Raw genomic sequence first — 21,570 nt, forward strand, 5'->3', positions numbered from 1 at the left:
ACCCCCCTTATATTCACAACCTACATAGGGTACCCGGCCAATTCCCCCCTTAAGTCCCTCTGCAGAAAACATTTAACACTAATATATATATATATTTCATACTTTTAGGTGATCCCTTTATCTTTCGCTGCCTCCGGGCAGTGGGAGGAATCAGAAAGTAAATCATTTTAGTCCTCTGCCGTGAGTAAAACACAGTTTCACTTTATATACCTTCTGGATTAATGCAAAACGTCTTCATTTAGCACAGTCCTCTCTCTGTAAACAACTCTTTAATAGTAGTCTTTATTTATAAGAAGTCTTTGCTCTAAATAACTGTCCCTATTTAACTTTTAACACACATTGAGCGGTCTCTCAATAGTTATAACTCACAGACTTCTTTCGATGTCTTTTGCCACACAGACACAGCACTCAGGGTTAATTCGCAGGAGGCCAGTCTCTTATCCCAAAATGGCGGATCTCTGTTTGGAGGCCAGTCTGTTATCCCAAGATGGCGGTTCTCTTTCTCCTCGCAATATTCGCTCTGCTTATTCTCTATTTAAACCATGAGTTAAAAACTTAATTCCTTAGTTCAGCATCTCCTTTATGACGGAGCAATAAAATCCTACTGTGGAGACAGATCAGCAGTCATTCCATTTTCTCAAAAGAAAGCAACCGAGCCCACAGGATCACACTCTCCTCTCCTTAACAGCTTCAGCGCACGCACGTCACTTTTTTCGCCCAACTGCCACACTATTTTAAAAATCAACTGTTCACAGTCATGCTCCAAACTGACACCTGGTGGCCATTGAAATCCTAGCACAGATATACTCCACTATATGTATGTCTTTCACCCTGTTACACTCACAGTGACTGACAGCAAGATCTAATGCTAAGCGGCTGTCAGTCAGTGTGTGGGACTGAACCTGCATCTGTGCCGCCCACATGACTGAAAACCAATTGCTGCCAGGAGGATTAAAGTTCTTTTCATCCCATCAGCAGGGTTCAATGTGCAGGCACCGGGCGGGATTCAAACACTATTAACCTGCAGATTAACCCCATATCTGTAGGTTAATAGGCTTTTTACACTTGACAGGTCCCCTTTAAATCTAAGGGGTGCTTCACACATAGCGAGATCGCTATCGAGATCGCTGCTGAGTCACGGTTTTTGTGACCTCATTAGCGATCTCGCTGTGTGTGACACTGAGCAGCGATCTGGCCCCTGCTGTGAGATCGCTGCTCGTTACACACAGCTCTGGTTCATTTTTTTTTACGTTACTCTCCCGCTGTGAAGCACACATCACTGTGTGTGACAGCGAGAGAGCAACAATCCTGAATGTGCAGGGAGCAGGGAGCCGGCGCCTGGTAGCCTGCGGTAAGCTGTAACCAACGTAAATATCGGGTAACCAAGGGAAGCCCTTTCCTTGGTTATCCGATATTTACCTTCGTTACCAGCGTCTGTCGCTCTCACGCTGCCAGTGCTGGCTCCCCGCTCCCTGCACACGTAGCCCGAGTTACACATCAGGTAAATAAGCAAATGTTTGCTTATTAACCCGATGTATACTGTAGCTAGGAGTGCAGGAAGCCAGCGCTAAGAGGTGTGTGCTGTTAACCAACGTAAATATCGGGTACCCAAGCCCTTGGTTACCCGATATTTACCTTTAGTTACCAAGTGCAGCGTTGCTTCCACGCGTCGCTGCTGGCTGGGGGCTGGTCACTGGTCGCTGGTGAGATCTGCCTGAAGGATAACATTTACTCAATCCAAGGTTTACAAACCTCTTATTGTCTATTTATATTGAAAGTGTACCTGTCATTTTACGTAATCCTTCAGAATAGGCTACTGTGTATAACACCATTTCTGGCCATTATATGGCTTGTACAGCTGTACCCTTTCTTAAACTAACACATACGATACCACGATTCAGAAAGTTTACATTAACACAACAAAAGCCATTAAGTTTGTATGTTTAGGTGCAAGTAAAATATATCTTTGTACCGTGTTAGCCAGTAGAGATAAAAAAAATTGTTTAAAAGAACAGAGAGTCCTCAGTGGTTGATACCTTTTAATGGCTAACTGAAAAGATGGTTTTTTTTTTTTACTGCACTATTCTAAGTCCTGTTGTGTATAAATACGTGACTCTTCAGATCTTGTGTTATACCATGCCTGATGAAGAGACCTGAGTAGTCTCGAAAGCTTGCAATTATTACCATCTTTTCAGTTAGCCATTAAAAGGTATCAACCACTGAGGACTCTCTGTTCTTTTAAACAATTTTTTTTATGTTTAGGTGTTGAGTTTCTTTTTTCTGTATTGTGATATCTTTCTGTTTCATGATATTAGTCCTGTAAAGAAAGGCTGTATCTGTAGATTGTATGCATCAACAGATTTTCCTTCTGCGGTCACTATTGTGACTTTTCAGCTCACTCTGTACTAGTGGGTGTAGTCTGGCTGCTTGACATCCACCATATACCGAAATGGAGTGATTCTTGCTTCTTTTTCTGTATAGCACAAGTTCAGAAGCGGCTTCTGGAAGAACTTACACAACAGCACTGAGCTGTGCGGCTGTGAATACAGCTCTGGGATAAACTACAGCATTCACTATCTTCAGCATGATCTGCCTTGTCTTGTCTTCTGCTTTTTTCCCATCCTGCTCCCTCCCCTACTCTATCCATAGAATTTAGTCTGAGGTGTAACATGATACCCAACTGTGCTGGTGCTCAGTCTTGCCTTGACCAAAGTTAACCTGACCTGTTTTTTTCAGAGTTTAAGATGACTTCAAGAGGAAAAATAAGAGGGGAGAGTGGCTCATAAGTGGAGAAAGAAGCAGTATTATCTGATAAAATAAAATATACAAAGTTTCTTAAGTTCACTTACACTATTGACTTATGTAAATGTTGTTAAAATGGCAGTGCCTATTTGAAGTGCTGGAGAGACCGACAGACTCCCAACTATAATGTAGTCTTTTTTTCTGCACTCAGTTTTGTAAAAAATTACATTTTGGCTCCTGGGAGTATACATTTGCAGCTGTAATAGTCAGCCTTCACATACAGTGGCATTTGAAAGTTTGGGCACCTCTGGTCAAAATTACTGTTATTGTGAATAATTAAGCAAGTTGAAGATAATATGATCTCTAAAGGTGTAAAGCTAAAGATGACACATTTCCTGTGTATTTTGGGCAAAAAAATATATATTTTCATCTTTTACATTTTTAAAATAACAAAAAATGAAAAATGGCCAACACAAAAGTTTGCATGATTGATCCACCCCATGCGTAATGATTGACGAGATATTCTTGTCCTGAAATTCTGTGCCTTTTTTTTCAAACATACATTTGACTATTATAGCCAAAGAGTTCTATTTTAACCTCATCGGTCTACATGACTTGTTTCCAAAATGCATCAGGCTTGTTTAGAGGTTCTTTTTCATACCTCCGATGCTGAATTTTATAGTGAGGATGTAGGAGAGGTTTTCTTCTGATGACTCTTCCATGAAGGTCATATTTGTACAGGTGTCTCTGAACAGTAGAATAATGAGCACAACTGCTAAATTTTCCTGAAGGTCTTTTGCAGTAAAGTTGGGGTTCTGATTTGACTCTCTAGCAATCCTTACAGTAGCTCTCACAGAAATTTTGCTTGCTCTTCCAGACCTTATCTTGACCTCCAATGTGCCTGTTAACTGCCATTTCATAAATTCTTTTCAAACTGAAGAAAGGGCAAATTGAAAAACGCTTTATTATCTTATAGCCTTCTCTTGCTTTGTGGGCCTCCACCATTTTCAGAGTGCTAGCCAGCTGCTTAGAAGAACCCATGGCTGCTGTATTCTGGCACAAGGTTAAAAGAGACTGGGTTTTTATAAAGCTGTGAAATGATGATCGGGAACAAGCTATAACCTTAACAGGCTAATTAGTACCTGATACCTTGGTCAAAGTTAACTGAGCATGCAAATCTCCAAAGGTGCCTAAACTTTTGCATTGTCCCATTTTCCTTTTTGTAATTTTTAAAATGTAAAAGATGAAAATGTTTTGGTTTTTTTTTGCCTGAAATACAAAGGAAATGTGTCATTTTTAACTTTATACCTTTTACAGAATCAGTACATCATCAACTTGCTTAACTGTTCACTAACAGTAATTTTGACAAGGGGTGCCCTAATATGCTACTGTAGAACAGCATATTAAACTGGCAGGTCCAGATTATTTTCCATGAACCACAGATTACGGTAATTGTTTCCCCATGCAACATTTCAATTCCAACATCAAAACTTTTGGATGGAAAGTTGATTTTCATCATTATTATTACTAAGCAATCATTTTTTCGTCCATTTACACTGGGTTATTACAAGGGCTTGGTTATGTTTCATTTATAACATTGTTGCATGTAAATGGAGTTTAGCATTTTCCTACTGTGTTGATTTCTGAATACATGTTCATACAGGAGAACTATGTACTAAGCTCCTATAGTGAAACATACCCAAAAACTGTAAGGAAATAGGTGATGCTAAAGATTCCAATGAAACGTTGTAGCCACAATTATGTTTTTTTGCTTCAGCTTTATAGTGGCTATTTGCATGAACTCTAGATTGTTATAGTGGTCAGACAAATTGCAAAAAAATGTTGAAGTCATTTCTTGCCATAAAAATTTACCGTATTTTTCGCTTTATAAGACGCACCCCCAAATTTGGTGAAGGAAAAAATAATTTTTTTTTTAATTTTAAATGGGGTCCATCTTATAATGCCAGTGTCCCTCTAACAAATCATATAGGGTATATGTCCGTCATAGCCCCCATCTTAAAATTAGCCCCCTTAATCTGGATATGGCCCCCTTATATTGAATATAACCCCCTTGTGATGGCACACATTTCCCTGTGCTGCCTATGACCCCCTATGGATTGCATACATTCCCCTGTGCTGCATATGGCCCCTATGGATTGCATACATTCCCCTGTGCTGCCTATGGTCCCCTATGGATTGCACATGTTCCCCTGTGCTGCCTATGGCCCCCTATGGATTGCACATGTTCCCCTGTGCTGCCTATGGCCCCCTATGGATTGCACATGTTCCCCTGTGCTGCCTATGGCCCCCTATGGATTGCACATGTTCCCCTGTGCTGCCTATGGCCCCCTATGGATTGCACATGTTCCCCTGTGCTGCCTATGGCCCCCTATGGATTGCACATGTTCCCCTGTGCTGCCTATGGCCCCCTATGGATTGCACATGTTCCCCTGTGCTGCCTATGGTCCCCTATGGATTGCACATGTTCCCCTGTGCTGCCTATGGTCCCCTATGGATTGCACATGTTCCCCTGTGCTGCTTATGGCCCCCTATGGATTGCACATGTTCCCCCTGTGCTGCTTATGGCCCCCTATGGATTGCATACATTCCCCTGTGCTGCCTATGGTCCCCTATGGATTGCACACGTTCCCCTGTGTTAGATAGCGCCCCCATGCTGCTGCCCGTGGCCCCTATAGATTGCACAAGTCCCCCTGTTAGATATCACCCCCATGGTGCTGCCCATGGCCCCTATATAGATCGCACAAGTCCCCCTGTGTTAGATATCGCCCCCATAGTGCTGCCCATGGCCCCTATAGATCGCACAAGTCCCCCTGTGTTAGATATCGCCCCCAGGCTGCTGCCCATAGTAAAATAAAACCCTCTTTCCTTATCTCCTCCAGCGCTGATCTCCCTCCTGTCTCCCTCCGTGCTTCTCTTCCTTACTTCCTGGTTCTCAGTGCGATCATGTGATCGGCACAGCAGACTGAGATCTCTGCTTGCCTGATCACAGTGGAAGCAGGGACACGGGGAGAAACGTTGGAGTGGGTAAGTAAAGCTTTTTTATTTTAGGATGAGCAGCAGCCTGGGGGCCAAATCTAACACAGGAGGGGCATGTGCAATCACAGGGAGGCGCAGAGACATATAATATGCACCGCTCCCCCAGCCAGTCACTGCATGCTATTTCAGCACCACCGGAGATGGACAGCGGTTGTGCACATTATATGAGCGGGAGCAGGAGATCAAACGCTGCCACTGCAGCGTTCACCTGCCCCCAGCACAGCGCCCCCACCTCCCCTGGACCCTGCAGTGTACATATATATATATATATATATATATATATATATATATATATATATATATATATATATATACATATATACCCCCCCCCCGTATATTCGGCTTATAAGACGCACCCCCTACTTTCCCCCAAAATTTGGGGGAACAAAAGTGCGTCTTATAAAGCGAAAAATACGGTACTTAATGACAAAAACCCCATTTCCACTGAATTTCAGCATTGCCATAAATTTATTTACATCATTTCAGTGATCTTCTCATTAGCACTGGAATAGTGATGAGTGAGCGTGCTCGCCACTGCTCGATACTCGATTGAGGACCAGAGGGCTCGTGTACATTCATTACTTGAACAGGTATTTTAGGTGCTCGATAGCCATGCTTGCGTTCCTGCCCCGCATTTTTCACAGCTGTCAATTTCTCTTGAGATACTAAATCTTCTGTGTGAAGTTTCCCCTTAGACTTGCATTAGTTGCAGTTAATCAGCAGTTTACAAAAATACATGCATTGTAACTGAGTTTTCTGCAGCATAAACACAACTAAAAATGCATCTACACAAACATTTGAGGTATCATCAAAGTTCGTCAAATGACAAAAAGCAGAAGAAACAGGAAGTTGAACAAGGTAACCCACACTCTACATATTATACACTTCTGCCCTTTAGTGTCTTTCATGTGGCATTAAAGGGTGTTTAGCATTGTTTAACGTAGAAAATTAATGAATGAATGAATTAAAGATATGGGGTCCATCCCTATTTTTGATAACCAGCCAAGGTAAAGCAGACAGCTGCGAGCTGGTATTATCAGGCTGCAAAGGTCTATGATTATTTGGCCCTTCCCAGCCTAAAAATACCAGCCCGCTGCTGCCCCAGAATCTTCCTGATTGTTCTGGTGCGTTGGCAATCAAAGTAATGGTTGTTGGGGTTGATGTCAGCTTTGTAGTGTCAGTTGGCATCAAGCCCTGGTGTTAATAATGGAGAGGCGTCTATCGGATACTCCCATTATTAACCCAGTAAATATAAAGATAATAAAACACACACCAAAAATATTTTAGTTTAAAAAACAACCCTGACTTTTACCCTGGTTCTCCAATTTATTAAAAAAAGCCATGAAGATCTGAATTAATAAACCCATATCTAATGTAGTAGAATAAAATTCTGACAACATTGTTCCCAGCAGTAACCTGGGAGTCAGATGTGTCCAGTCATCTTCCTCATGTTTCCATTCCATTTGAGTGCTGTTTCAGTCCATTCCAGCAATTTTCCTGCCTCCCAGTCCTCATGTTAGTTTCTTCTGGAAAAATACTTGAGTTTCCAATTGACTTCCATTACACTCGGTACTCAGATCATCTGAGTCCAACCTGCTCTATTCGAGTGCTGAGCACATGAGCATTTTAGTGCTCACTCATCACTAATCAGGAGAAATTGTTAAAGGACAAAACCTGATATCACATTGTCATGCTTATTGAATTATAAGAGCAGGCAGGTTGCTGTAAAGGGAATCAGTCCTCTAATATGCAAGCATGCTGTTATAGAGCAGAGGGAGATGACTAAATTGATATATAGTTTTGTGAGTAAAGATTCAGTATAACTTTTTTATTAATTTAATAATTTGCTTTTTCTAGGATTTTTGGTCCAGAGTACAATCCTATCATGACTGACAGCCATCTTTGTATGCACACTTACAGAAAGAAATCTGTCAGTCATTGATGGAGCTGCTTACTGGATCAAAAATCCAAGAAAGAACAGAGGATTAAAGGAAGAAGGGTTCAGGGCACCCAAGAAAGTCCAGCAAGTGCCAGGAATGTCTCCTAAAGAGAATTTAGCTAAGAGATCAGTTCAACACCAATGCAGAGCTTGCTCAGAAAAGGTAGCAGCAATTTGTCAGTTTAACTGCACACAGTGAAGTGAAGGCTTTCAAAGGCTGGCCTGGTGTCAAGAAGGTCAGCAAAAAGCCATTATTCATCAAGAAAAACATCTAGAACAGACTTACATTTTGTGGGAAGTACAAGGATTAGATAGCCAAGTACTGGGATAAAATTATTTTTTTTCTGTTTATAGTGGGCTCACTTACAATTTTGCATAAGATCATGAATAACAAATGGGATCTACATTCTACTGTAAGATCAACTTTTCCCAAAGACCCAGGAGCAATTTGGTGATAACAATTATACTTTCAGGATGATGGAGCTCCAAGTCACAAGGAAAAAGTAATACCTAAGTGGCTCTATTCACAAAACATCAAAATTTTAGGTCCACAGCCAGGAAACTACCCAGATCCCATCCAATTGAGAATCTGTCGTCAAAGTGAGTGGCCACCAAAAACACAGAAATTGTGATAAACTCTATTCACTGAATAGGCAAGCATGGACTGTCATCAATCAAGATTTTGCCCATAAACTGCCCAGGGCAAATTGCAGAATTCTTGAAAGAATCAACACAGTAAATACTGAATCTTTGCATAAACTTGATTTTTTTTCTTTTAAAAATATATGAAAGGGTTATAATTGTACTTCAGTAAGTGTAGAAACGTTTGACTTTGGGTACACTCACACATCTGTGTGAAATATCTGAGTGCTGTCCATATTTTATTTTATATTTTTATACTGGAAAACATTCAGACCCTTAAGGGTGCTTTACACGCTGCGACATCGCTAACGATATATCGTTGGGGTCACTGTGTTTGTGACGCACATCCAGCGTCGTTAGTGACATTGTAGCATGTGACAGTTAGGAGCGATGATCAACGCTCGCAAAAACGGCAAAAATCGTTGATCGTTGACTCATCGCTCCTAATTATAATGTCGTTGCTGTTTCATTCCGCAGGTTGTTTGTCGTTCCTGCGGCACCACACATCGCTGTGTTTGACACCACAGGAACAACGAACATCATCCTACCTGTGTCCACCGGAAAGGAGGAAGGAAGGAGGTGGGCGGCATGTTCCGGCTGCTCATCTCCTCCCCTCCACTTCTATTGGGCGGCTGTTTTGTGACGCTGCTGTGACATCGCTGTGACGCCGAACGCACCTCCCCCTTGAAGAAGGGATTGTTCGGCGGGCACAGCGACGTCGCAGAACAGGTATGTGCGTGTAACGCTGCCATAGCGATATTGTTCGCTACGGCAGAGATCACCACATGTCGCACGAACGACGGGGGCAGGTGCTATCGCTCGCGACATTGCTAGCAATCGCTAGCGATGTCGCAGTGTGTAAAGCACCCTTAAGTGTCACAGATCTATTCACGCATCCATGAAAATGACAGATCTGAGAGTGATATTTGTGAAACTCCGAGGATGTCTTCTTCTGATCCAGTGTTGCGGATAGGAATAGGACATACTTATAGTGCCTGTGTGTTGTCTGATAAACCTCAAGAAGCACACAGACTTTCACAAGGATTTTTGAATGCACCCAAAGAGATCCAACAACACTGTAGCTGCAGGCTTTGTGAAAAACTATATTTATGTCAGTATCAAAACTTTTGGCCCCAACTGTACAGTAGTATTGTCCTTCTGCTCATGGTAGTGTTGTGCTCTGCTTCAGAGTCACGGCTCATCATCATTTTTCTTAACTTGACTGCTGCTAATAAAAGGAACCTCTCATTTTAAAAAACGCTAATAACCTGCAAAAATGGGGTTAATCTGCAGGTTAATGGCATTTTGACACTGTGCAGCCACCGCACTGAAAGCCGCACTGCCAGAAGGAAATTAACTTTATTCCTCCCAGCAAACTCGAACTTTCAGTCATAGGAGTGGCACTGGCATAGGTTCAGTCACCATTTCAGTCACCAGTGCATAGTGAGCGGCTGTAGCTACACCCTCGGCACTGACCGACAGCCATCTCAGTATTGCATCAGTATAGAATCCGCTGTAATTCAGTAACGGGGCCCACCCCCATGACTAAAAGCCTGACATTGCTGGTAGAAATAAAGTTAATATTCTACTAACAGCTAGGCTCTCACCTGGATTGCCAACCATCCAGTAATTCCAGGACAGTCCGTATAAAAGGGCTTGCCTTGTTGGAAAAAAAAATTGAAGGCGACCGTGATTTTTTTGAGGCTTGAGAAATTTATACAGATTTTTTTGACTATAATTATCATCATTTTGCAGTTTACCGTGAATGTTACTGATGTCTTCATATTACAGTAGAATTACAGACTTTCGATATGTATCACTTATAATGATTATAATTAGGGATGAGCAGAGCCATGAATGTTTGGGTTCGCCAGTTTCGACCGAACTTTAGTTAAAACTTCCGTTTGGTATCCGGACTTGACCCAAAACTCCATATCAAATAATAGGGACCCGAACTTTGATGCTGTAAAGTGACTTTAAAATTATCGTAGTAAGGGCAAATGGGCTGCAAAAGGAAGCGAAATAGGGGTAAGAACAGGACAATTATACTGCAAACAAATGTTGATAAGGATAAACAGAAAAAAAAAGGCGAGGTCCCTCTTATTTTTGATAACAAGCTAAGCTAAAGCTGACAGTTATAGGATGCAGCCCTCAGCTGTCTGGTTTACGTTGTGTGGTTACCACAAATAAAGGGAACCCCATGCTAATTTTTAAAATTATTTATTTAGAAATATATAACTTTTTAAAAACGGCATGAGGTTCCTCCTATTTTTAATAACCAGCCAAGGTAAAGCAGACAACTGGGGGCTACTATATTCAGGGAAGGCCCATGGTTATTTTGCCTTTCCCAGCCTAAAAATAGCAGCCTACAGCCACCCAGATGCTCCAATTCTGGCACTTTGCCAGGCTCTTCCCAATTACCCTGGTATGGTGGTAATCAGGCTAATATTTTTGGAGTTGATGCCAGCTGTGAATTGACAGCTGGCATCAAGCCCATTTGTTAGTAATAGATGTTTCTCCATCAGACACCCCTATTACTAACTTGGTAAATGTAAAGTAAAAAAAAAACATGCACACAGAGAAAATAGTTATTTGAATAAAGACTCCCCCACACTCCTTTTGTTCACCAATTTATTAATTTAAAAAATCCTCAAAGTCCCAATGTAATCCAATGGTGTAATGTACCACGATGTCCATCAAATTGTCTGAAGCATTATTTCTCAGAACGAGGCTCCATAGGCTCCCCATTGGACAATCAACCCAAAAATATTGCCACCGTACTAGAGCAATCAGAGCCTAGCAAAGCGCCAAAAGTGCCACTTCTAAAGGATGCACCTCTTCTTTGCTTGCTGTACGCTGTTAGTTTTAGGCTGGCATGGGCCAAATATCTATGGACCTTCCCAGCCTGATAATACTAGACCCCAGCTGTCTGATTTTTTTTTTTTTGACTGGTTATCAAAATGGGGTTGACCCCGTGTTATTATTTATTTATTTTGTTCCCAGCAGCATCCAGGCATTTTCCCCATGCCGAAAATCTTGATGATTGACTGAGTTGGAGTATTTCAACAACCTTCATTCAGCATCCGATCTCAGATACTGACTTCCGTTAAAAGTCTATGTTCAGATTTGGGCTCCAAACACTAGGTGTTCGATCCGAATCCCGAACTTTATAATTAGAGATGAGTGAACCTAAACTGTAATGTGTACATAAAAAATATTGTTTGTCCATGATTTTTTGATCTGTCGAAGAAAAACTAAAAAGTCAACTTGGCATCCCTGGCTCTCAGTGCGTCAGTCACTCGGCGTTAGACCGCTATTAATCTGCAGATTAACCCCATATATTCAGATTAATAGTGTTTTTCATATGACAGGTTCCCTTTACCGCTACAGTATATTTCTGTGCACTTTTTCATGCAATCTGTTCTATCTCTGACTTTTCTAGCAGTGGGTAAATAGCAGGTTCTACTTCTCCACTTCCTTTGTCCGGTCACATCTGTCAGGTTATAGTACTACTATAAGACTACTTTTACGCATTCGTCATTTGGGGCAACACTATGAATAGAAATGAAAAGACAGAATACATGAAAATCTTTCCATTATACTATATATATTCTGTTTATGGAAAGGCTCCTATGTGAGAGTTTCTTCCTAGTTTTCTATGCATCAGAATAGTCTTTGTAGACATCCATGCACATTCTACAGAAATGACATCACTCAGATTTATAGATCAAAATTTTTTCAGTTGGAAAAATGTCTGCAATAAATCTGCCATGAACATACCCAACCTTTTTTTACTTTCAGAACCACATTCTGAAAGATCATGATAACTCACATTCTATAGAAGCCAAAGCTATTAGTGCATAACCGAATGGTGTCAGTAAAAGAGGGTTGTGATGCGGCTCACAAGATAGTCACTCACAAGCCACAAAAAATAAAAAATCATGAGGAGTTCCTACAAATTGCAGCAATTTTAGATCACAACACAACCTAAGTCACTGTGTAGGCCCAGCGGTGATGCCCTGGACTATTCAGGTCATCACAGGTTTCTGCACAATCTTTCTCTCCCTTTGCAGGGCTCAAACCCCCCATGGTTCTGGGAATCTAACCTGCAGTGCTGCCTCCGCCAGCATTCACAAATCCTAGATACACCTTGCACCACACCTGTCAGGCACACCAGTGGACTGCTTAAGCTGGAATGGGGCCGCCCACCTAGGGGTCAGGCAGGGAAGTGGGAGGTGTTAAGTGAGTTGAGTGGTAGCCTTCGAGCTGTGAGGAGCTCTGAGGAAGCTGGGAGTTGTAGCTCCCAGGGAAGAAGCAGACTAGGTCACAGACGGTGGTCTGGACCTAGAGGAGTTGGACTCCCGGTCGCAGGGGATTGAGGCTAGGTGCCTGGGACCTGTCTTGGAGGACGGTCAGTAGCCTGGGCCTAATCACCGGTCCAGGACCGATGGCACAATGGGGTACACGGACCCTAGGTTGGGGAGAAGCTTCAGGCGACCCGGCAATTAATCTGCGGAGAACAGGACAACTATGGACTCTTCCCACGAAGCTCAGAGATCGGGGGCACTAGCGCAATGAGGCTTTCGAAACAAGCAGCCCACTGAAATCCCAAGCGTGAACTCCTGAGAGCAGGCTCCTTCACTTAGCCATAGTGGGGAGTGGGGCCCGTAAAGCTCCAAGTTGACGGGCCAGAAATAATTCTCTAAATTCTGTCCCAGGAGGCAGGTCATGGACCACCAGGCAGTGCTGCAGGGGACGGGACCTGGACGAGCTCCCCCCAGGAGACAGCGAAACCCAGAGACTTGATTTACCCTGTTGTCAGTGTCTGCTTTATTGCTGAGTGAGTACCTGATTAACCCCTGCAACCAGCGAGCCTGCGCTCCCTCTGTACGGCACCCTGTTTCACCATCCAGATTCCCGGGGCCTTCCCCTACCCGTGGAGGGTGACAACATCTAGATGCCCCAGTCCATCACCCTGGGTACTCCCAACGGCAGCGGCAATACTCCCAATTACCATAAACCACGGGTGGCGTCTCGAACTACTGTATATATAGTTCCCATGGCTCCGCACCCTGAGATGTGCGCCGGTCCTGAGGGAGCTATGAGCTCTCCCCTCAGCGACAGTGTTCTCCTGCGTCTCACTTGGTTCCCGGTGGTTTCTCAACTGACTGTTTGTGTGTGTTGCTCCTTGCTCCCCTGATCAGTCACCCTGCCCACCCGAGCACCTGAGCTAGTGGGTGGGAGGCCCCAGATGATGTGGTGACCATCCTAAATGACCCTACCCTTACCCTGTCCCGGTGAGAGGGCACCTGGCTTATGTCTGTTTGTGGATTGTGAATGACCGTCACCGACCTCCTCCTTACCCAGGATTAATACTGCACCTCTGGTGAGGCGCAGTACCCTGTGGCGACTGAAGTGTAGTGCCCCTAGGCCATTAGGGTGCTACAAGGTTCTGCATCCCCACAAGAACGCAGGGCCTACCCCCTAGGGACCTGGAAGACCAGTGCTGGTAACACACACAAACTCAAGGTAATCCCAGTTTTCCCCAAAATCCCCCCCATACAATGGTACAAGGCTAGGGTCAGACCAAAGGATGGCCGCCTAGAGGTGGAGCCAGTCCAGTCGACTAGTTGACCAGGTAGGAGGGGCGGACTGAAGACGGAGAGTCAGAGGTAGTCTGAGGAAGTTGAGGAGTGAAGGTGGACAGGAGGAGACGCACTGACACGGGGTTGACAGTAACCTGGTACCCAGTGTTGGTATATACAACAGCTGAAGGACTTCTTTATTTCTGTGAATTTGGACTTGATGCTGATCTAACAGTAGATGGCGATGTTGTGCAGTTTCCTTACTCACTGTAATGTAAAAGGTCTCTTGTTTTTTCTTTTTAGTTTCACTTTCTCTTCCTGATGCAATGCTGTATGACTGTGCTTATTATTACCTTATGTTCTCTAAGAAGTAAAGCACTTGTTATCCCATGTAATCTGCTCTGTGAACTTTCTTGTGCAACTGGGAAGCTAAAAGCTGTGCTGTGCAACACCCAAGAGGGTAGTTTCCAGTGGAGTACGGTGGAGTATTCCCGGAACTACGCACCGACGAGTACAGGAGCCTAGGACAGGCAGAAGCTCCAAGCCGACCTGTTAACACCTGCACAGCGACGGGACAATTAGGACCTCGCTGAGCCTAAGAATCCGAAGACTCAGTAGCAAAGGGAAAACCGGGGACAGGACCAGAGACTCCAACCCCACAGGGTTCACGCTACCGTCAGTCATACAGAAGTGGACAAACCACTGGACGGGGACCCCCAATTACTCTACGCCATGGGGACCAATTAACCAGAGACAGGTGCAGGGGAAGAAGGTACCAGATTACTACACTGGCACTGGGACAAAGGGTACCTGGAGGGGAAACCAGTCGGCCTCGGGTAACCAGTTACCACCAGCAAAAGTGAGTAAAGACCAGTTGCACTGAACTCCTGTGTGGACTACGTTCTTCCGACACCCATGACATCACCTATCATCTGGGGCCCAGCCCTGCGGAGGGACTACCATCCAGGCTGCAATTAACACCAGCCCCAGTAGTGGATATTGTGCAAAGGCGGCTCCATCCACATAGCTGCAACACCGCAAGTGGCGTCGCGTGTGAACATTAAAATAATCCCTTGTAAATATATCCCCTTTACAAAAAGGGCCCAGGGCACGGAACCGGGCAACGGCCACCACAGTGACATTCCCCAGTTATATACTGCCCGGGACCGAGTACCCCATATCCCTGGGTGCGACAGAAGCCTTAGGGGCACTACACACACACTATTCTCTTATGTCAGTGTGTGCTCGCTGCTGTGTGGTTTGGTGATCAAAATGAACATTGTGAGAAAACCCCTTTCAATTTCTTTTGTTGTCACATTTTGCGTGCAGAAAACAAGTTGCCTAATAATTCTGCACACCTTGATAAACAATGCTGATATCCTTAGGCTGCACCTCCCTTCATTATGCAATAGGATCACCTGATCTACTTCATCCAATAAGTATTATTACAGTTTATACAGCTGAAAATCTGCATAAAAATGATGATCTGGGCAAAATACTCACTTGTCTGATAATTGTGCACGTTGATATCACACATCCCGATTCTGCAAGCATTAGGCTATGTGCGCACGTTGCATTCTCTGCAGTGTGGAAAAGAACGCACCCTCTGGCAGACTGGACACTGCGTTTATAAAATAAAATGCATCCACAACGCATGCATTTTGGATGCTTTTTCCATGCGTTTTGCATGCGTTTTGGATGCATTTTTGACAGTGCGTTTCCCCGGATATTCAGCTCTGCTACATGCCGGCTGACAGCCGACACAGAAAGAGTCGGGCGATGAGAATGAACTCGGGTGAACTGCACCGACTTCAATGTCATACCGCAGCTCTGTCTGTGTATGGCGTCCTGATTATCATCTTCACCGCACACATCCTGACATTACCGCCGACATCCCCGCACACAACCCGACATTACTGCCGACATCCCCGCACAGAACTCGACATCCCCGCACACATCCTGACATCACCGCCGACATCCCCGCACACAACCTGACATTCCCGCACACATCCCGACATTACCGCCGACATCCCGACACTACAGCCCTCATCATCACCGCACACACACACCGGCATTACCTCAGTGACGTCCCCGCTGGCAGCGTGACTCACTTCAGTTGCTGCGTGGAGCTGACAGGAGAGGCGGTGTTCTACTGCCGCTCCTGTCAGCTTCATGTAGCAGAGCTGGATGCGTCGCGGGACCTCTGGATTACGCCGGACCTGGATGGGTATTTGGGGATTTTAATAAAGTGGTGAAAGAGGGTGTTTTTTTTTTGTCTTTTATTCTAAATAAATTATTTTTTCGGGCGTATGTGTTTATTTACTTTCACTTACAGGTTAATTATGGAAAGTATCTCGGGGAGGCGCCTGTCATGATTTAACCTAGGACTAAGTGGCAGCTATGGGCTGCTGCCATTAACCCCTTATTACCCTGATTGCCACCGCACCAGGGCAATTCGGGATGAGCCGGGTAAAGTCCCGGGACTGTCGCATGTAATGGATGCGGCAATTCCGGGCGGCTCCTGGCTGATATTGTTAGGCTGGGGGGATCCCCATAACGTGGCGCTCCCCATCCTGAGAATACCAGCCTTCAGCCGTGTGGCTTTATCTTGGCTGGTATCAAAATTGAGGGGGACCGCATGTCATTTTTTTTTTTTTAATTATTTATTTTACTGCACAATGCACAATATAGACCCGCCCACCTGTGGCTGTGATTGGTTGCAGTGTGACAGCTGTCACTCAGCGTGGGGGCGTGTCTGACTGCAACCAATCATAGGCGCGGGTGGGCGGGGAAAGCAGGGAATATGAGATTGAATGAGCGGCCGGCATTTTCAAAAGAGGAAAAGCCGCTGGAGCAGTGTGAACGCTGTGCAGCGCCGTGCCGGTGATCGGGGAACGGTGAGTATGAGAGGGGGGGAGACTGACCGACGGACAGAGAGAGGGACAGACAGACAGAGAGACCGACAGAGAGAGACAGACAGAGCGACCAACTGACAGAGAAAGAGACCGACCGACCAACAGACAGAGGGAGATTCACCGACATCCACAGACAGAAATTGACCGACATCACAGAGACTGAAAAGACCTGCGTTTTGCTTGTCAAAAAAGCATGCGGAACGCAACAAAAATGCAGTCCAAGTGCATTTTGGTTGCGTTCTGACTAGAGATGAGCAAACCAGTCGCGGTTCGGCTCGAGCTCGGTTCGCTGAACCAAGGTCTGGTTTGCATTCGGTTCGGCGAACCACTCGAACCCATAGGAAACAATGGGAGGCAATCACAAACACATAAAACACCTAGAAAACTCCCTCAAAGGTGTCCAAAAGGTGAGAAACAACTCACAACACAACACAAACACATGGGAAAGTGACAAGGACATATACTCATGCGAAAACAAAAGAGCTGGACAAGGAAAAAGAGGAGGAGACACAGATATATGAGTATATGCAAGGGAACATCGATGCCATTACTGTGCAACTCGAGCCCTGCTCATTTTAGGCTTCCAATCTGGATAAATTGCCTGAGGTCACCACGTATGCCTTGTGGGTCTTGTAGTGTCCCGCAGCCAGCGTTCTCTCGGAACGTGTCCTCAGTGCTGCTTGGGGTGTGCTGACAGATAAGCACACGCGTCTGTCCACTGACAATGTGGACATACTAACGTTCATATAACCCTTTTAAAATCTTAAATTTTATTGATACTTATTTAAAATCCACAACCTTTGTGCAAATATAATGTGAAAAAAAGAGGGAAGAAGGTAAGATGCTTACCCTTTACAATGACCCTCCCTCCTGTCCACTACCTACCGCGGGGGTCGGCACCCTGATAGCTACGAAAATGGCGCCCCCACTCTGCGGTGGCTGACCCTGTGATATCCCTAAGAAAGCCCTCAAATAGATGGTGAAAAAACAGATAAAGTCAGGGGTCACAGACAGGGTACAATCATCCTTCAGTGGACAGAAAGATTGGGACAACCCACATGAACACCTGGTTCAGACCACCTCCAATGTCATTGGTGGTTCCGGGGTAATAATACAGACTATAGATATCAGATACACTAGGTGTATAGTCCTATATGACCCCAAAAGGAAAAGTTAGTAGCAAATGCATGCATTAGATGCCAAAAAATTACGCCTAGGTATGCACAGTGATGAACAATGAGATACTTAGTGACATAAAGTGTACAGACTAATGAACACACCCTGGCCTCTGATGCTGACTCTTATACACGGCCGGTTTGCTCCTGTACAAAATAAATCAGTGCATTTAAACCTTACCGGTATCTGCGCATACCCAGTGCAACTGCCTAGGAACAACCAAATATGATCATTGAGGTTAGTCAAAATGAACACTTATCGTGTGAGGAGGGTTCATGTGTCAGTCCCAGAATCGCCCCGGTTCTGCCTCTACGCGTTTCTCCGGACACGGATCATCAGGAGGCTTGATACAAGGCTTTGCCAACCAGTTTCAGGACAGCATGATGTCAGGATAAGGGGGGAGAACCGATATACTTGGCTCTCCTTTTAAACCTTGCCGGTAGTGGGCCACCTCCATCCCCAGCCAATCAGCCCATCCCCCCTCCACACGCCCAGACACACCCCCCACCACATCAAGCCAAGCCCTCATGATGTAATGTTACAACAAGATCCCTTGTCAGATGTTAAGGTCCCTTCAGCAATGTGTACAATAGAAGGGCGCATGATTATCGCACCGGTGAACCACATGTTTTGTCCCGTTCACACACCATTTATTTTGGAATCATACATACTCACAAGATGCCTCTGGGAACGCCCCTGATGCGTTCCATGGTGTAACGCCGCTTGCGTTCCACAATCGGAACGCCAGGCGGAACCGGAAGTGACGTCCATGCCCGAAACCGGAAGTGACGTCACACGGTTACATACGGCCGGATGCATAGGCGGAGAGCAGCATGAACATACCCGCCCCACGACAGGTGTCATCCCTCAGCCACTCCCACAGTGGGACGCTGTTACCCATCAGTGGGGAGGCATCAGTGGCCGAAACCGGAGGTGACGTCACATGGTTACATACGGCCAAGTGCATGGGCGGAGAGCAGCATAAACATACCCGCCCCACAATAGATGTCATCCCTCAACCACTCCCACAGTGGGACGCTATTGCTTATCAGTGGGAAGGCGGGGGAAAGATACACTCCCCCCAGATTCTAACGGGCATCTTATATTCTCAATATCTAAGTTCATATATACTCTTGTTTCAACCTGGGGACATCCTGTATATACATACAGGTTATACTTATAACAACCCAGGAGTCACAAAAATGACCATATACTAAAACATCACACCACCACATTAATATCCCTGTTTATCTGATGATGCTCTCCTGATATTAATGTGGTGGTGTGATGTTTTAGTATATGGTCATTTTTGTGACTCCTGGGTTGTTATAAGTATAACCTGTATGTATATACAGGATGTCCCCAGGTTGAAACAAGAGTATATATGAACTTAGATATTGAGAATATAAGATGCCCGTTAGAATCTGGGGGGAGTGTATCTTTCCCCCGCCTTCCCACTGATAAGCAATAGCGTCCCACTGTGGGAGTGGTTGAGGGATGACATCTATTGTGGGGCGGGTATGTTTATGCTGCTCTCCGCCCATGCACTTGGCCGTATGTAACCATGTGACGTCACCTCCGGTTTCGGCCACTGATGCCTCCCCACTGATGGGTAACAGCGTCCCACTGTGGGAGTGGCTGAGGGATGACACCTGTCGTGGGGCGGGTATGTTCATGCTGCTCTCCGCCTATGCATCCGGCCGTATGTAACCGTGTGACGTCACTTCCGGTTTCGGGCATGGACGTCACTTCCGGTTCCGCCTGGCGTTCCGATTGTGGAACGCAAGCGGCGTTACACCATGGAACGCATCAGGGGGCGTTCCCAGAGGCATCTTGTGAGTATGTATGATTCCAAAATAAATGGTGTGTGAACGGGACAAAACATGTGGTTCACCGGTGCGATAATCATGCGCCCTTCTATTGTACACATTGCTGAAGGGACCTTAACATCTGACAAGGGATCTTGTTGTAACATTACATCATGAGGGCTTGGCTTGATGTGGTGGGGGGTGTGTCTGGGCGTGTGGAGGGGGGATGGGCTGATTGGCTGGGGATGGAGGTGGCCCACTACCGGCAAGGTTTAAAAGGAGAGCCAAGTATATCGGTTCTCCCCCCTTATCCTGACATCATGCTGTCCTGAAACTGGTTGGCAAAGCCTTGTATCAAGCCTCCTGATGATCCGTGTCCGGAGAAACGCGTAGAGGCAGAACCGGGGCGATTCTGGGACTGACACATGAACCCTCCTCACACGATAAGTGTTCATTTTGACTAACCTCAATGATCATATTTGGTTGTTCCTAGGCAGTTGCACTGGGTATGCGCAGATACCGGTAAGGTTTAAATGCACTGATTTATTTTGTACAGGAGCAAACCGGCCGTGTATAAGAGTCAGCATCAGAGGCCAGGGTGTGTTCATTAGTCTGTACACTTTATGTCACTAAGTATCTCATTGTTCATCACTGTGCATACCTAGGCGTAATTTTTTGGCATCTAATGCATGCATTTGCTACTGACTTTTCCTTTTGGGGTCATATAGGACTATACACCTAGTGTATCTGATATCTATAGTCTGTATTATTACCCCGGAACCACCAATGACATTGGAGGTGGTCTGAACCAGGTGTTCATGTGGGTTGTCCCAATCTTTCTGTCCACTGAAGGATGATTGTACCCTGTCTGTGACCCCTGACTTTATCTGTTTTTTCACCATCTATTTGAGGGCTTTCTTAGGGATATCACAGGGTCAGCCACCGCAGAGTGGGGGCGCCATTTTCGTAGCTATCAGGGTGCCGACCCCCGCGGTAGGTAGTGGACAGGAGGGAGGGTCATTGTAAAGGGTAAGCATCTTACCTTCTTCCCTCTTTTTTTCACATTGTATTTGCACAAAGGTTGTGGATTTTAAATAAGTATCAATAAAATTTAAGATTTTAAAAGGGTTATATGAATAGTTACACAACACCCCCCCTTTTTTTCATATAGTTTCATACTAACGTTCACCAAGATGAGGAAGTAATGACTCTCACAGGACTTTTCTTCCCCTGGCTCAGCCAGGGGAGGCGAAAGGCACGCGTATTTTTGACAGTGCTTCATGCAAAGCATCTTTGTAAGCTTGAAAATGGGGGTCAACTGATGCCAGTCAAGTGCTGTGTGTGTGGCCCAATTTTGGGAAACGAGGGAGACTGTGGTTGGAGTCCCCTTGCTTTTGAACAAAGAACCAAGATGAGGAAGTCATGGATTACAGAGGACTTTTCTTCCCCTGTATCAGCCAGGGGAGGCTAAAGGCTGGTGTATTTTTGAGAGTGCTTCATGCATAGCATCTTTGTAGCCTTGAAAATGGGGGTCAACTGATGCCAGTCAAGTGCTGTGTGTGTGGCCCAATTTTGGGAAACAAGGGAGACTGTGGTTGGAGTCCCCTTGCTGTGTCTTACATGATTTTCAAAGGGCATGACATGGCTTAGAGGTTGACTTTCAGCATCTGCAAACGGTTGGGTACAGAAATGCTGCCTTTCCAACC

The 21,570-nt window shown here is 45.1% G+C and overlaps 1 protein-coding gene across 1 annotated transcript in view; it reads left to right on the forward strand.

The window, feature by feature from the left end:
• Window positions 1–21,570, forward strand: part of C8H1orf21 (chromosome 8 C1orf21 homolog) — a 284,086-nt gene that overhangs the window by 5,509 nt on the left and 257,007 nt on the right. The window lies entirely within an intron of this gene.

Source organism: Anomaloglossus baeobatrachus, chromosome 8 (genome assembly GCF_048569485.1).
Source record: "Anomaloglossus baeobatrachus isolate aAnoBae1 chromosome 8, aAnoBae1.hap1, whole genome shotgun sequence".
Lineage (NCBI taxonomy): Eukaryota > Metazoa > Chordata > Amphibia > Anura > Aromobatidae > Anomaloglossus > Anomaloglossus baeobatrachus.